Source organism: Canis lupus, chromosome 29, assembly GCF_048164855.1.
Source record: "Canis lupus baileyi chromosome 29, mCanLup2.hap1, whole genome shotgun sequence".
Taxonomy (NCBI): Eukaryota; Metazoa; Chordata; class Mammalia; order Carnivora; family Canidae; genus Canis; species Canis lupus.
In genome coordinates, this window is record NC_132866.1 from 6849829 (window position 1) to 6865638 (window position 15810).

Sequence of the window (15810 nt, forward strand, 5' to 3'; positions counted from 1 at the left end):
GGGTGGGGGTGGGTGGCCAGCTCCCCCCTGGAGCCCAGGGACCCCCTGCTATGCTGGTGTCTCCCCCCCTCCTTCCATGGATTCTCTGGCTTAGGTTGCTTGGCCATTGGAATTCAAACTTATGTTTTGGAATCCCCAAGAGGGACACCCCGTTGCAGGCTGAACTTGCACCAGGATGTGGGAGCTACCTTACTTGCTTCAAAACCCACCTAGATAGTTGCTGCCGTGACTTGGGGCCTCCTGTCCTATATCCCCAGCTCACCTCCCAGCATCAGGACACCCCCCCCCCCACCCCATCTTGACAGAGAACCCACAGCATCTTCACTATACATGTTCTGTTCTTTGCAGGAAATGGAAAAGAGCAAAGAATGAAGAAAATGAAATGATTTTCAGAATCCGAAAGACTTAGATTTAAAAAATCACCTCAGTCGGTTAAGCTTCTGCCTTTGGCTCAGCTCAGGTCATGATTTCAGGGTCCTGGGATCGAAACTCTTCTCTGTCTGCCTCTGCCTGCTTGTGTTCTCTGACAAATAAAATCTTAAAAAAAAAAAAAAAAAAAAAAAAAAACCCTTTAAACTTAGTGTAGAGAAATAACATTTTGAATATAAATTGTCTCATATTAAGTATATACAAAAAATGAAAGTAACCATTTTTAAAAAAGATTATTTATTCATAAGAGACACAGAGGCAGAGACACAGGCAGAGGGAGGAGCAGGCTCCATGCAGGGAGCCCAATGAGAGACTTGATCTCGGGACCCCGGGATCATACCCTGAGCCGAAGACAGACCCTCAACCACTGAGCCACCCAGGTGTCCCAAAAATGGCTATTTAAAGTTATGATTGGATTATTCTATGTATTTCATACTTCTTTTTCCACTTAACCTATAAGTATTTTTCCTATGTTAAATATTTAAATATTTTTTGAGCCAATCTTTGATACAGGTGGTGTAAGTGTATGGTATACAGGCACAGCAAATGTAGGTGTGTATCTGTTGTGTTTCATGAGAGAGAGTTATCTAGCTGTTGGGGGCATCTTAGATGGTTTCTTATTGTTATGTAAATGCTGGAAATGGGGTGAAGGATGAAATCTAAACCTCTCAGAAAAGGAGCCCTCATATTCCCACAGCAGCATGTGGAGTTGTTTGGCTCTCTGACTCTTCAACATTCTGCTTTCTCATCAGTGGATTTTATTTTAAAGACTGTCAGCCTGTAAGTTCGATGTCGTGGTGGTACTGAGCATCAGGAGACCCCTCTGCTTCCCCCTGCCCTTTCATCACATGGGGTTTTTAGATGGGGTACCTGGAGGAAAGGCCATTTAGATAGAACCTCTTCCTCTTCGGAGCCCGCCACCCTACCAGGGAGAAAGCTCAGGCCAAGGGCCTCCCTACCAGATGCCCTGATGGGTTAGTGGTTCCACCAGGTGGGCTCTGTCTTCAGGGAACCCATGTCTGCTTACACTCCTGGCAGGTTCCAGGCCCTAGAATACAGAGGAGTATGTGCCTTGGCCTATAGTTTCCTGTTAACTATTTGGAACCACGGGAAGCCACCTACAGGTGTCTCTGACTTGCCACGGGGGGTCATCATCTCATTTCCTCCCTTGCTGGAAACTGGGTCCTGGTACTTTTCAGCAGAGGCCTCAGTGGCCGGGCTTCCTTGTGAGCCAGGCTGATCTGAAGGGGGTCCTGGCCCCCTGGCAAGGATTCCTTCCGCTCCTCTGGTCTTTTCAGAGTTAACAAAGCAGCTTCACGGCTTGTCTGACTTTTCCTACGGGCTTCTGTGAGCTGAGAGGGTCAGACTGCTCAGGCCAGCTGCCTTCCCTCCCCTGGCCAGCTGGGCAGTTTGGGGTGTGGGAACACAGCTTGAATTCACAAAATGACGTCATTGTGTGTGGGGGGTTGATGCTTATGGATCTACTTTTTTCCCCAAAAAAAACCTTGGCCTGTGCCAGGCCTGATCAGCTCCCATTTATTAATTTGCTTTCCCTGGTCATTTTTACAATTGTTTCCAAGTACCACCCCCGCAGCTCACCCCCCACCTGGCACCTTCATGTCCTTGCTTATTTCTCCAGTGGAATTACTTGGTGTTCTTGTTTATTTCTCCTCCTGTTTATTTCTCCAGCGCACTAGCTTGGAGTCGGAGCATTGTGCAGCGCCCAGCTAATGCTACAGGGCTGTGCTCTCCTGCCCACCTAGCCGCTCTCAAATCTTCAGGCTCTATAGGACACAGAAGTTTAAAAAAAAAAAAAAAAAACCCTGAAAACAAAGCAGAGAAAGGGACAAATTAATTGACTACATCTGAGACAACACTGAGAAAATATCCTATTTTGTTTTCCTTAAAAAAAATGGCAGAGTTCCAGTGCTTCCCTTACAGTTTTCCACTGGCTTGCCCTTATATTTGAAGACCAGAGTTTTAAAATCTTGGCTGTTGGGCCTTTAACTTTCTTAAAACTTAAAACCAGCTTGAACATATTTAATATTACAAAATTTCCATAAACATTCTCCACAAAGACTGTGTATGTAAAGTTTCTGCCTGGAGGGCATTTTTCTTATTGAAGCTGAAACTCTTGGACATCGTGGGATTATAACGAAGTGTTGATTTGACCTTAAGTGTCTCAATGCCAACGTGGGCTGTATGGGGACCTGGAAAGAATTAGCTTTCAGGGTTGTGGGTTTTGTTTTTTTTTGTTTTTTTTTCTTCCCATGAATAAAGGCTAATTGTTTCAAAGCTAATTAATATGGTTTATTTATTATTAGGCAATAGTGAGTGGAATTGAATCCTGGGGAGGAATAACCTGGCTGCGCCGAGGTGATGGCATCTCAGATCACACCGTGTTAATTCTTTCGTGACCGACGTGCAGGGAACATTTTGCTCTTCGGTGAACGTTGTTCTTTCCTTACTTTTTCCCATGTAACAGCTAAACCAGAATTCTGTACTGCTTCATGCCGGTGGGCTGGGCCTTTCTGGGATGAGTTAACAATTGAAGTCTGGGTGGGCAGAGGGGTGGGGGTGCCATCCTGGGCCACTTGGGCTGTATATTGCAGTTGGCCTGGCATCCTGACTGGAGCGCAGATCCCATCTGTGGCCCCTCGTGCTCAGAGGCAGAAGGCTGCCCCCCCCCCGCACCCCCACTGCTGGCCCGTCCTGCCCCCACGTTGCTCCTCAGCAGCTCCCCAGGCATGTAGATCCATCGCCTGGCTCTGCCCAGGCTGCTGGGGGAGCCCTGATGCCATCTCGTTAGTCTTGGCGGGTTGCTTTGCCCCCCACAAGCTCATAGTGACCCTGAAGAGAGTGGGCCAACTGGAGATGGGAGCTCTTGCCCTGAGAGAACAGCCGAGGTGGCCAGGGTGTGAACCAGGGACTAGTAAGTATAGGACCCGGTGTGGAGACAGAACCAAGTGCCCATCCCTTGTCATCGTGGAACAGGGGCCCAGGGCGCTCATGGCATCCTGTGAGATGCTCTCCTGGTGTTGGCATGTGTTCATCCACCTGGTCCAGAAGGACTTGTGACCCAGGCAGGTCTGTTTTACAAGGCGTTTGGGTTCTCTATGAGCTGCTAGGTTCCACGTCTGCCTGAGGCTTTTCCTTGTCTATTGCCTTTGAACTTGAGACTATTGAGGGGACCTGCTGTGTATATCAGGGAAAGCACCTGGCTGGCACCCCCTTTCTGTGCCTTCACGTCCCTATTGTGGTCCCTTCGCTAAGGGTCACTGCCCTCTCACATTGAACAGTGATAGGGGCCTCAGTCTGCAGCAGGAGGGGAGAGTAGATTGAAACAGGTCTTGCATGAGGAGTGGACCCACGGACCTTCGGGTCATGAGGGGCTCCCCTGGGAGCCTCCTTCCTTTCCAAAGGGGAGCTCTTCCTTTCTCTTAAGAGAAAGCTTACGGCTTTTGTTTCTGTGGGTCCCTCCTGTAGCCCCCACCACCCATGGCAGGACAGGATGGGCATTTTAAAGCCTCGATGACCCAAATGTGAGGCAGAGCAGAGAATCCAGATGGGGTTCAGGTCGGCCCCAAGTGGTAACACGAGCTGGTGTGGCACATTAAAGCTGAGATGTACGAAGTAGCGTGCGAAGTAACACACGGAGCAAGTGCAGTCAGTGGGCCTTTTCCGTGGAGGATGCGGCAGGTGGGAGGGTGGGAGAGCCAAGGCTGAGCTGCCGTGTACTCCCCTCACTGCAGTTTGGATGCTGGAGGGCAGGGCACAGGAGCTCTTGGGAAAGACACTGAAGTTGAGGCAGGACAGGTCCTTCTGGAATGAGCCAGGACAGAGCCTCGTGGGCCCACTGCTGCACCAACCTTTGTAGAGCTTGGTCTGGCTCTTCGCAGATTTCCCAGGTTTCCATCTCATTCCGGCTCAGAAAAGTAATCTTACTTAACTGTATACCTAATAGTAACTTTCATAGGCGTGACTTCCTGTAGAAGGAACTAGAAATCCAGGAGAAGTTCCTTCTAGGCCATGTGTCCTGAACTGTCTGTTCCCATCTGTAGGCAGCCCCAGGACATGGCCTGGCTGATGCTCCCCCAGATTTTTGGGTGCTGCTGTCCCCTCCTGTGTGGGCGGGGTGCTCGCGAGTGCATGCCCCATGACTCCCCAAAGGTGGGTGGAACACACTTGCCACGGGATGTGGAATAGCTTCCCTCAGGTGATGGCACAGGCGAAAAACAGGAGCCTTTCACCCCGACCTGATGCATTCACCCACCGTGGCCAAGGCCCTCAGTGGGACCCCTGCTTGGGCCCGAGGTTGCCTGTGTAGGAGCTGTGGTGATTTTACGCTAAGTCCTTCCTGTGCCTTCGTGCATCCTCCTGAAAGTTCTAAATCGTGACGGGTCTGCGTGGCACTCTGGTGCGTTGTGCTGCCTTCGAGTATGCACGGAAACGGGGGTCTGTGGATTCGTAGCCTTTCCGCGGCTCATGGTTGTGTGTTTTTTGTTGTTGTTGTTTTTTTGTTTGTTTTTGAAGGTTTTATTTATTTGACGGAGACCGAGCCCAAGCAGGGGGAGCAGCGGGAGGGAGAGGGAGAAGCAGGCTCCCAGCTAAGCACGAACCCTATGGGGGACTCGATCCCAGGACCCCTGGATCATGACCCGAGCGGAAGGCAGACACCCAACCGAGCCACCCAGGTGCCCTCTGGGGCTCTGGCTTTTAAAAGTACTTCTTTCCACCTCCAAGTAACAGAGGGCCCCGGCTTTCAACATCCTGGCAGTCTTCCAAACCTTTTTTCATGTTCTCGATCTGCTGCTACTAAGTCGTCCCTGTCGGCTTGGGCCATCGCAGGCTCTCCTGAATTTGTCACCTCCTCTGTGAAGCCTTCTAAAAGGGCAGAGTTGTCTGTTCTCTTTTTAGTTTCACTATGAAGTATCTTAAAGTAAAAATCTAACCCCCCAGGTAAAATGTTACCTTGTTAGTATATTTTTCTTCAGACCTTCCTTTAAAAACAAGAAGTCTCTTTACACTCTGCTCAATTTCACCTCCCCAACAGCTTTTCTTTCCCTCCTTCCTTTCCAAAGGGGAGCTCTTCCTATTGTTGCATAGTCAACCCCTGAACTACTTGGGGACCCCCCCCCGCCCCGTGCAGTCAAATCCACATAGAACTTTTGAGTCCCCCCAAACTTAATTACCAATAACCTATGATTGACTAGAAGCCTTAATAATGATATAAACAGTCGATTGACACGTTTCGTATGTTACTTGTATTATGGGCTGTATTCTTATAATAAAGCAAGCTTGAAAAAAGTAAGAAAATCATCAGAGAAAATAACGTTTACAGGACTGTACTCTGTTGGAAAAAATCCACGTATAAGTGGACCCGCACACTTTACTCACTCCCATGTCATCCAAGAGTCAGATGTGTGTATAATTTCCCCACGTTTTTGGAAACGCATCATTTATATGTATCCATATACATTCAGTTGTCTGTTGTGTAAGTGCTGGAAACAGGAATGAAATGGGAGCCTGTGACCTACTAGGACAAGCAGTACTAGACTGAGGATATAGATTCTGTTATACAGTTAGTTAAATATTTGATTTTTTTTTCAGCTATGGTCCACACCTGGAGAAATTTAGATATGAATCACATGGGATCAAGACATTTAACACTGAAGAGACTTGGAGATGGTCAGGGTATGAAACAGCCTGGCAGCTGGAGCAGAAAGGTGTTACAGAAGATATCTAGGAGATGGGTTTTGAAGGGTGCACAGGAGTTAGCTAGGCAAGCTCTGGCCTCCTGAAAATTTCAGGATAGTTACTAGGTATGGTAAATCATACCCTGATTATAGAGGTCCCCCTTTTTCCGGCTAGTTGTACAGAACCGTGCCGGCCCTTGACTCAGTTCTAGTTTTATTGTGCGATCTGGCTGATGTTGGAGCACCCAGATCCTCTGCTATGTTGTGCTGAATAGAGAACACAAATAGGTTCTTTTGAATGGGTAGTGGATGGACTTAGGAGGCCCAGTGGTTCCTTTCTCTGACTGGCTGTGTTATTGAGCAGGTTATGCCACAGGATTGGTTATGCTAAGAGATGACCCCATTGTTTTAAAGGAGGAGAAAGTGAGGCACCTGGGTGTCTTGGTTGAACATCTGACTCTTGACCTTGGCTCAGGTCTTGATCTCAGGGTCGTGAAATCAGACCCCTCGTTGGATTCCATGCTAGTTGTGGAACCTACTTTAAAAAAAAATTAAAGGAGGAAAAAGTATATTAAGAAACTCTTAGCACACACAAACTCTAGCTTCCCAAGACTCGAATGGTTTGAAAGTAGAATGTAGCCGGGAAGCTGGTTTCCGTGATATCATACCCTTTTTGAAATATTAATCAACCATCTGAATCCTGATTGATTATAAGATGGGCTTGGGAATGGTCAGGGTTGGCTGCAACAGTTCATTTCCAGGACGCGTAGCTCTCCTTTCTCACGGGACTTGAGAAATACTACCTTGAAACATGGACAGTCAGGTTGCATGACAAGTGCAGTGTTGCAATCCTGTCTGTTCTTCATGGGAAAGTCACCGAAGAGGCACTTGGACACACTCGTCCGGGTGCTTGCCTGTGCTGCCTGCCCCAGGAGTACCTTCCCCACCTGCCCCTCTTATGACTCCGTGCATATAGGAAGTGGTTCAGATAAGCGATGGTACCGCAATAGATTTCCTCTTCGTCCCTTGTATAGTAAAATAAATGTGAGTGCTGTTTAATGCATCACCTCATTTCATATTGCATTTGCCAAGAAAGTGCAATTTTATTGAACATTAGGATTGAATTCTTAACTGAGTAATCAATTTCAGTAGTAAGTTAAAATGCCTTCTATTAATGGACAACTGCAACCGTTAATCAGAGTTACAGTGGATTAACAGTTGTCAGCATTTATGCTAATAGCACTTATAAACCATGGGCTTATGAATTGCACTTTATACTTCCATATTTCTCAAACAGTTGGTAATACTTTTTGCTTGCAGGTATTGATTGTGTTGTCCTTTGCTTGCTACTTGGAGATGTAAAGAGATGTAAATGACATTTTCACGGTGATGACACAATATCACCTTCTGGTCTTGCACACTTGGCTTTGTGTCAAAATAGATGGAAAGGGTTCATTTGTTCTGGTGCTCTACTGTTTAATTTGATCTGGTGTGTGACTAAAGCAAGACAAATAGTATTTTTAATGAAACCATTTAATAACCTCTGGTAGCTTAGAATCGAAGGCATTGGAAAAATGCAATTAAGGAATGGCTAGATGTAAACAACAGGAAAAAAAAAAATCACTGCTTCAGCTCCACTGACCCAATTCATTGTACTTTCAGACTTTCATCGCCTTAAATGGTTTTGAACCAATGAAGCTGGATTCCCTTACGAAGACGGACAGCCCATCGTGTGAACTATAGTTTGTGGACAGATTTATATTGGTGAGTTATTATAAAATATCTCCAGGTAAAAGCTCAGGTTTTTTAAAACCCCTCTGGAATGCGTTTTCAATTAGTTGATGACTATGGATTGCCAGCAGGCTCTGGATGTTTCATTGCGATGTCTAATAGCAGGATCCTATTGATTGTCTTTCAATTAATTGCATCTGGTATTTTCATTTATCAAAAGCAAAATACATGTAATTAACTCTGAAGCAATATAGTTCAGTGTAAAGTGATTGTTTCTGCTGTCGCTGCTTCTACAGAGATAAGTCAACGGAAATTATACTACTAGGAAACTCAAGGCAGAATGGAAGTCGTGTTAGGACTTCTCGACGTATTAATTACAAAGAATAAAAATGAATTAGGGAAATAGTCTCATGCCACCCCCAAAGACGCGTGAGTAAAAAGGTAGATGGATGTCTTTAGAAAGAAAGCAGTTTGCTGATGAAGGCATAGCTCTAATGAGCTTAGATTTTTAGAGTTACCAACCTCTAGAAATGTCTTGAACATGAAATGATTTTTTTCTGGTGCATTTGACTGGGGGTGTGGGTGTGTGCAGAAGAGAGCATTCAGTTTTGCCTGTGCTCGCTCCGGAGTGTGGCTGAGAAAATCTCGATCGATGGTAGTTCAATTCTTTACCCAGAGCAAGGTTTGGAGGTCCAGGGTCTAGTCACAACACGCCACTTGCCATTTTTCACAAAACCTGCATCTTACTCAAAGTCTCAAAATGGCAACTTCTCAGAAGTGATTGATGTTTCTCTTGCTGGAAAAAAATGTTTTCTCCTTGAGCTAACAGCGTCATTTAAAAGCAAGAAAAAGAGTGAGAGCAAATTTTCTCGGTGTCCTTTCTGTCAAACCCCTGGGCGTGTTGCCCGAAGTGTTAGGGATAGCATCAAGCCTCTGGTTCGGGGAATGGGCAGGTGTACCCCTGTGGGCTTGGCCCAGCTTCCTCGGAGCTGGGCTCTGTTAGAGACCTCTAGGGCAGTATTCCTCTATAAGCACCAGTGGGTGGGAGGTTGAACACAACCACAGCCTGAACCTAACGAGCAGGGAGGGTTGTAGCCCAGGGAAGGGTCTCCCTGTGTGTTTCCCCATCCACCTATGGGATAGAGTCAGGAGGAGATCCTGATGTGAGATGACCTGGGACCTGGGCCTGCTTGCCAGCAGTTACCTCTTCCAGGCATTTGGAGGTCGTAGGTGTGAATTCAGTAGTTGGACTACGATGATCCCCAAGATCCCCTGTCTTTTATGACTAAACTTGGTGTGGACGTCTGGAAGCCACTCCCGAGAGTGACCCAAGAGGGCTTGCCCGACCAAAGGCCATAGTAGAGTATATAGTTCAGAGGACTGCTTATCAGAAGAGACTCCATAGTCTTGGAACAATTCCAAGAATCTCAGCATCAGGGAGGACGAGAGACTAGAAATACCGAACATTCTTTGGGGGAAATGAGTATATTTATTATTAAGTCATGATAGCCACTCTGAACTGTAGACACTGAGTTTTGCCTTTGGGGCCAATGTTAATTCCTTTCTTTCACCTATTCTTCTAAGAGAAACTTTTAAGATCCTGTCTGCTGGATTCTCAGGCAGAGATGATGTTACAAAATCTTTGTGGGCCTGGGGTTCCTGGGGTGTTGGTTTCAGTATCGGGTGCTGGGGCTAAAGACGGTTTCGGGGTCACGGTAATAGTGATGCAAATCCATTGGACTTGCACCTGTGTCCAGTTCCATATCCAACCATTGGCAGTGCCTTGTGCCAGGTGCTTCACTGCAAGGTGCTTGACCCTTACCTGTTGGCTGCGAGAGCGGAGCGGAGCGGGGTGGGTGGGGGCAACATCTCCATTAGATAGCCAAAACTTGAGCATAACACCTAGTACGTTTTGTAGACACCACAGGGTTGGAAAACTATTTCCTCTAAAGATAAGAATGTGGGAATTCATTGTAAAAGATGAAATGGACTTTAAAAAATATCAAAAATGTTGTTGAGTAACAGCATTTTCATTTGACTTCGCCTGATAGTTGAACCATGGCAGGCTCCTGTTTATTGATGGTCTTGCCCTCCAAGAGAAGAACGGTTAGCATTGCATCTGTATCAGAATGCGATTGCAACACGGTTCCTGATAACACATTTTTCCTGAGAACTGAGCGTGCTCAGACATTAGCCTGATATATCAGCTCGTTCCCACTTCTGTGTTTGGGGCATAATTTGGGGAAATGCATTTTGATAACATCTTGGAGGAGCTCGAGATGTTTGGTAGCACACTGAAGTTGACCATAGCTGGAGCATGGCTGTTGTGCCGGGAGGATGCTCTCCGTGTCTAGAACCAAGCCCTGTTGGCCTGGTGCCCCCAGCCCCAAGTATCTGGCAGTGGAGTTTACCTTTGCCCCAACCACCCTCACAAGTACAGGGTGGAGTCCCACACGTCTCTAGGGGCATGTGTTCACTCTTGGAACTCTTCTCTATGGCTTGTCACTATGCCCAGTAGATTGTAAACCTCCCCCCCCCCCCCGCCGCCTTTTTTTTTTTTTTTCTTTTTTCTTTCTTTTTTTTTTTTTTTTTTTTTTTTTTTTTTTTTTTTTTTTTTTTTTTTTTTTTGGCACCTCCCCAGTCAGCCCCACCTGTGGTCTATACATAGCAACATAAGAGGGACAGCTTGCCTTGCAGCCTGAGGAAAGACCACGTGTTGATTTCAACCCGGTAACTCACCTGCTGAGGTCTCTGGTCTAGACAGATCTTGTTTAATGTGGGCAGAGGAGAAGGAAGTTAGATGTTTTGCACAAAATCTCATGAAAAGCCACAGCCTCAGAATGGCAAACCTCTGAGGCTCTAGAACCATTTGTACGTCCTTTTTGACCTTCATATTTTTGAGTACGTCCTCACTTAAGAGCATTATGTGCTTCTTAATTCTAGACTTCATTATTTTGGTTTATGACCTTTTAAAAATAAATTTCAAATGAAACCTTTCAGTTTTCTTCCTGCAGAGTCTCATTTTGTTATTATGAGTGAATAATGGCATGCGAAGTTTTTGTATCTTGCATTTTTGTTGTGGTTTTGCTCTTCGTCCTGTGTGTTGTTGTTAAAATGACTACGCGGAGTGCCCTCTGGTTTGCCGATTTCTCCTAGAACCGGACCGTTTGTTCTCCGTCGGTTCAGATGGATCATTGTTGCTCTGGTGCTGTTTTGTTATTAAGCGTTAACATTTGCAGCAGCGCCCAGTTACCTCGCGATTGCAACAAAGGTGGTTAGGGAAGAATAAGCGTCCTTTTTGTTGAATGTCTACAAATAAGTGGAAATGCAAATCAAAGCTCGTTGTCTTTATTCTGTAAGATGATGGCTGGGTAGCGGTGGCTGTGGTTTGGCAAAGACGTGGCAACGTATCCAGCTGCTTGCACCCAGAGAAGCTTGTGCACAGTGTTATTTTGACAGAGCATAATAATAACGATGTGAAAGCTCAACCCCTTTCATAAGCTCCCCACCCCCGGGAAGGCGGCAAGCTGAGGTCTCCAGGGGACCGGTGACGGATGTGCCTGGCGGGTGGGGAGAGCCTCACCCAAGCCTGCCGTGGGCACCAGGCTGTGCTGGCCATCTGCGGAGTGGCTTCAGTGGGCCAGCAGGGTTCCGTGAAGCCCTTTGCCTGGTCTTTGGGGCCTCTGCCCTGTTTCTGCCAAGACCGATTTCCTTCCTGAAAAACAGAAGGGTAAGTATTGCCCTACTCTATAAAACCAGCAGCTACACTGTGGGGTGGCCGTGTTGGTCCTGGCACTGTGGCCTCCGGGGTCCTCCTGAGCTCTCCGCCTGCACTGGGGACGTGTGATCCTCCTCCAGTTTTTCGGCCAGAGGCAAGACTGCCAACATCGGAAACCACAAATCAGAGAAGGCTTCGCGGGGCCTTCTATCTGCAGGGGAACTCTCTCTAGATGAGAAACAGCCAGGAGGCTGAGCTGGGGGGTGGGAAGATGCTGCTGGAGCTCCAGCCAGCTCTGTGGAGAAGGGAGGAGGGCCCCAGCTGGGCTCTGGGTTCTTGGGTCTTGTTTGGATTTTATTTCCTGAGCCGCAGATCCAAGCTCACTCGGGAGCCGTTCTCTGGGAGCTGTTGATCCATCCGGGCCTGTTCTTTCCTCCCGAGAACCTCAAAATCCTAGTGTGGCTTCTGCGTAGAAGCCCGAGATCTGTTTCTGTTCTCAAGAGTTTCTTCTTGTCTGCCCCACACGGGTCAAGCCTCCAGCCCCCGGCTCGTCCTGGTGGGTTTGTTTCCAGCTGTCGGTACCGTTGCCCACCTCCCACTCCTCAGGACTGCTGGTTCCAATCACGGCCAGTTGGCCAAGCCAGGGAGGCGCGGAACGAAACACAGGGTCTTAATTTTCTCTCTGTCATCGTGTGTCCAGAGTAAGCAAGCTTGTCTGTACTTCCCGGGGTTCCCGGCCAGGGTGGGCCTCTGCCGAGTTGTGCTCCCGCTGGGGGGGGCCCAGCTGCTGGGGAGCGATGGTTCCCTGTGACCCTCTCCCCTGCTGGCGCAGGAGTTGTGACCCCGCGGAACCCCATCTACGTGTCGTGCTGGGAAACATGGATGTGTGGCCCCCCTGCCTTTCCAAGATCCCTCCTGTATTAAAGTGAGGAACTTGATGGTCCGATCTCTTTGCCAGCACATGGGACCTGTGAGAGGATAGGGCTGGAGACCCTGACCATGTGGCCCAAGCTCTGGCTTCCCCGTGTCCCCCTGAAACGCTGCAGTAGTGTGATGTGCTTTGCCAGCAGCATCTCAGGACCCCGTTGTCGTTGGTGACAACTCCTGGGGCCCCTGGTCTCCGATACGTTCCTCTTCTCTAGCGTGTGACCAGCCTGTCCCTCCCCAGCACATGGTCCACATGGAGTGGGGGCTGAGCGTGGCCGCGGTGCAGGGCTCGTGTGCGCAGAGCAAGCCCCTGCGCGAACAGCTGTCTGGATGCCCAGACAAGCCCCAGACAGAGGCTCTCCTACCCCTGGTCTCTCCCAGTGGACGGCAGGGAACAGTAGCCCACGTTCCGGGACATCCAGAGGCGATTGGCAGCAGACAGATCCATGACGTTTCCCGAGGCTTGGGGAGTGTTTGGAGATTATAGGGAGGAGCTGAAGGAGGTGATGGCCTGCAGGGTTAGAGCCCTGCTGGTCTGAGGAGATGATACTTTATGTTGACGATTAACAGCAGAGGGAAAGGTGGTTTTTTTTGTTTTTGTTTTTTTTTTTTTTTGAATTTTTGTGTAGGGCATGTGTGTTGCCACCGTTACTACGACTTCTAGAATGCATTAGACCAGTACCTTTATTTAACGTGGTCTGAGTTATAACTAGTTCCTGCCGTGCCCCCAACAAGGATTTTATGGAGGGACACACGCTGCCTCCCCAGGTTCAGGTGTGATCTGGTGTGACTTTAAATTTAGCCTCTGCTCCCCCTGCTACAGATGCTAATGAAACACTCCACATACAGCCCGTGTGACACCGAAAGAGCCCTGGTATTTTCAGAGTCTGTCATAATCCAGTTTCTGGATCCTGATTTAAGCATTTTCTGAAGTGAGGTTTTGGGTAATGGCTGGAGAATCCAGTTCTCCTTGGGCCTATTGCCTGAGGTTCCTAGCTAGCTCCCAGCAGAGTACCTTTGCTAGATTGATTGGTCCGTCCATCCATCCATCCAATCAAAGCCATGCCCACCTCCCCCTCATCTCCTTTTGGCAACCTGGCCACTCCTACCTGATCCTGTGCTATTAAAAATAAAGTCTTGGTTCACCTGAGTGCATTTGCAATTCATTTTTTTTCTGCATAGCAGTTAAGATCATTTCCCTAGAGTTGCCCCAGTTAAGGATAAATAGGAGATTTTGAAAGAAAATGCTATGTAATTCGTTGGTTTTTGGGTGGGGGCCATGGTTATACATGAGGATGTGTACCATGAGTGGGGTCCTGTGCAGGGGGGCTGAAATGAGCACTTTCCTAGACTTCTCAGAAGCAGCCTGACCAGTGACATTTATACATATTTTATTATGTGGGTTCTTGAGGCATGGGGAGCAAACAAATCAATTTCTCAGCAGTATACTTTTTAAAAGAACTGCCACCAGCCTATGGGGTGAGTTGGAGAGGGCCGTTAAAATTAATCCCATATGGCCAAAAGATAGAACGTTAGGGGGGAAAAGTTAGTGTGCAAGGGTAAGCACCCAAACCGTGCATGAGGAGCAGCTCTGAGCATCTGATCGCCGTGTTTAATTTCCACTTCTTCATAAATGTGCACTCACGACAGTGGCTCCCACAAAGGATCCCGATCTTTTCTCCATGCGGACAGGATCGGGTGTCCCCGCATGAGCTTCTAATTGCTCCGTGTGGAGTGGGCCTGGATTTATCGGACTGTGTCGTGCTCCCTCTTCATGGGGGAGATTTGCAGAAAAGGAGTCTTGGTGGTAAAGCTATCTGGTTCCTGTGCCTTGTAACCCAACACGTTTTCTGTGATCGCCTCCCCTCTTCCGGTTCAGCTATACATTGTTTAACTCAAAGGAAACCTTTGTTGGCCTGGACAGGGTGTAACCTGCAACTCCTTGAAAAATTCAGCCGGAGCAGGGCAGCGCGGGCTATCGGTTTCCATGGGGCGCGGGGTGAGGCCGTTCAGATGGCTGCTGCTTTGGCTCTCTCTTCCCGGGGCAGCTTGGGACGAGGGCATGGCAGTTGAGGGTCACGGGACTGCCCCTCCAGTGCTGGCAGCCTCTGTGCACTGAACATTTGTGTCCGTTTCCACTGTCCGGGAACTCAGGACTGGGAGGCTCTGTGTTCTGGGAGATCTAGACCCAGTCACGCTGCCCTTCACCCCTTGGCCTCCTGTGCGCCTCTTAATAGGATCACCTGCTGGGACTGGCTTTGCTGGATCCTCGTGTGGGTTCCCTGAGTGCAGGAGGTGACCTGTTATCTGGGGTCCCTGAGTGCAGGAGGTGACCTGTTATCTGGGTTCCCTGAGTGCAGGAGGTGACCTGTTATCTGCTGTGAGCCCTTTAGTCATTGTGAGTGCAGATTTTCCCTGGGATTTTAATCTCTGATGATGCCAACCCTTCAGACTCTTATCAGGTGAAAGGAGATCATAAAGGTTAAGGAGCAGTGCTCTAATTATGTGGAACCTTCCAGAGTTGACGACCGCAAGCTTCCTGAGGTAGAAGCCTTGTGCCCTGCCCCTGTCACCTTTATTTCTCCATACACAGACCACATGTAACAGATTCAGCAGGACTGTTTATTGAACGAATGGATCCCAGGCTGCGATGGGGTCAGGCGTGTGGAATGGCTGGGCGTACGCAGCAAAACCCATCCCAGCATCTGTCTGGAAGGCAGGGTTAGCTTGGGAGTGTTTTCTGCAGACAGAAGGCCAACCAGCATGGTACGCTACCTGTCCAGGGGGAGGTATATGTGTTCCTGAGATAACAGAGCCGTGTTCCCAAGCTCTCTGAGGCAGGAAGGCAAAGGCATGCCTTGCCCTCCCCTACATGAAGGTAGGGTGGGGAGTCTGAATTCAGTGTGGCTTGCGGATCCAGCTGCACCCTGCTGTCCTCTGGGGTGCTGTGCTTGCAGTAGCCTCATTGGCAAGAGGGCTTGCAGGTCCAGTTTCCATGACCAAGTCTGAGCAGGGGACTCAGGACAGCAAGAAGGCCCAACTGTCTCCCAGAGCTTGGTGGCCCCGAGTCCCTTGGGACCGAAGGACAGATGGCCTGGGTATCAAATTCCTCCACGGACCCAGCGTGGTGGCCGCCTGCTTTGCCTCCTTTGGAGATTTGCAAGCCAGTATTTTCCTGCATGTGGAACTGACACCCCTGGCCCCACAGTTGTTGAAAACCTTCGAGAGTCCTGGCTTTTCATAATTCGGTCAAAACTCCCTGCTACTTCCTAATTACAGCAGAAGATGACCTCTAAACCGCGACGTAGG

At 48.5% G+C, this 15810-nt stretch overlaps 1 protein-coding gene across 8 annotated transcripts in view; it reads left to right on the top strand.

The window, feature by feature from the left end:
• CTBP2 (C-terminal binding protein 2) overlaps positions 1–15810 on the top strand; it is a 157230-nt gene that overhangs the window by 40821 nt on the left and 100599 nt on the right. For all 8 annotated transcript variants that reach the window (XM_072804942.1, XM_072804946.1, XM_072804943.1 and 5 more), the window contains one exon: positions 7788–7889. The gene's annotated coding sequence lies outside the window, so the exon portion shown is untranslated. The remainder of the gene's footprint in view (positions 1–7787; positions 7890–15810) is intronic.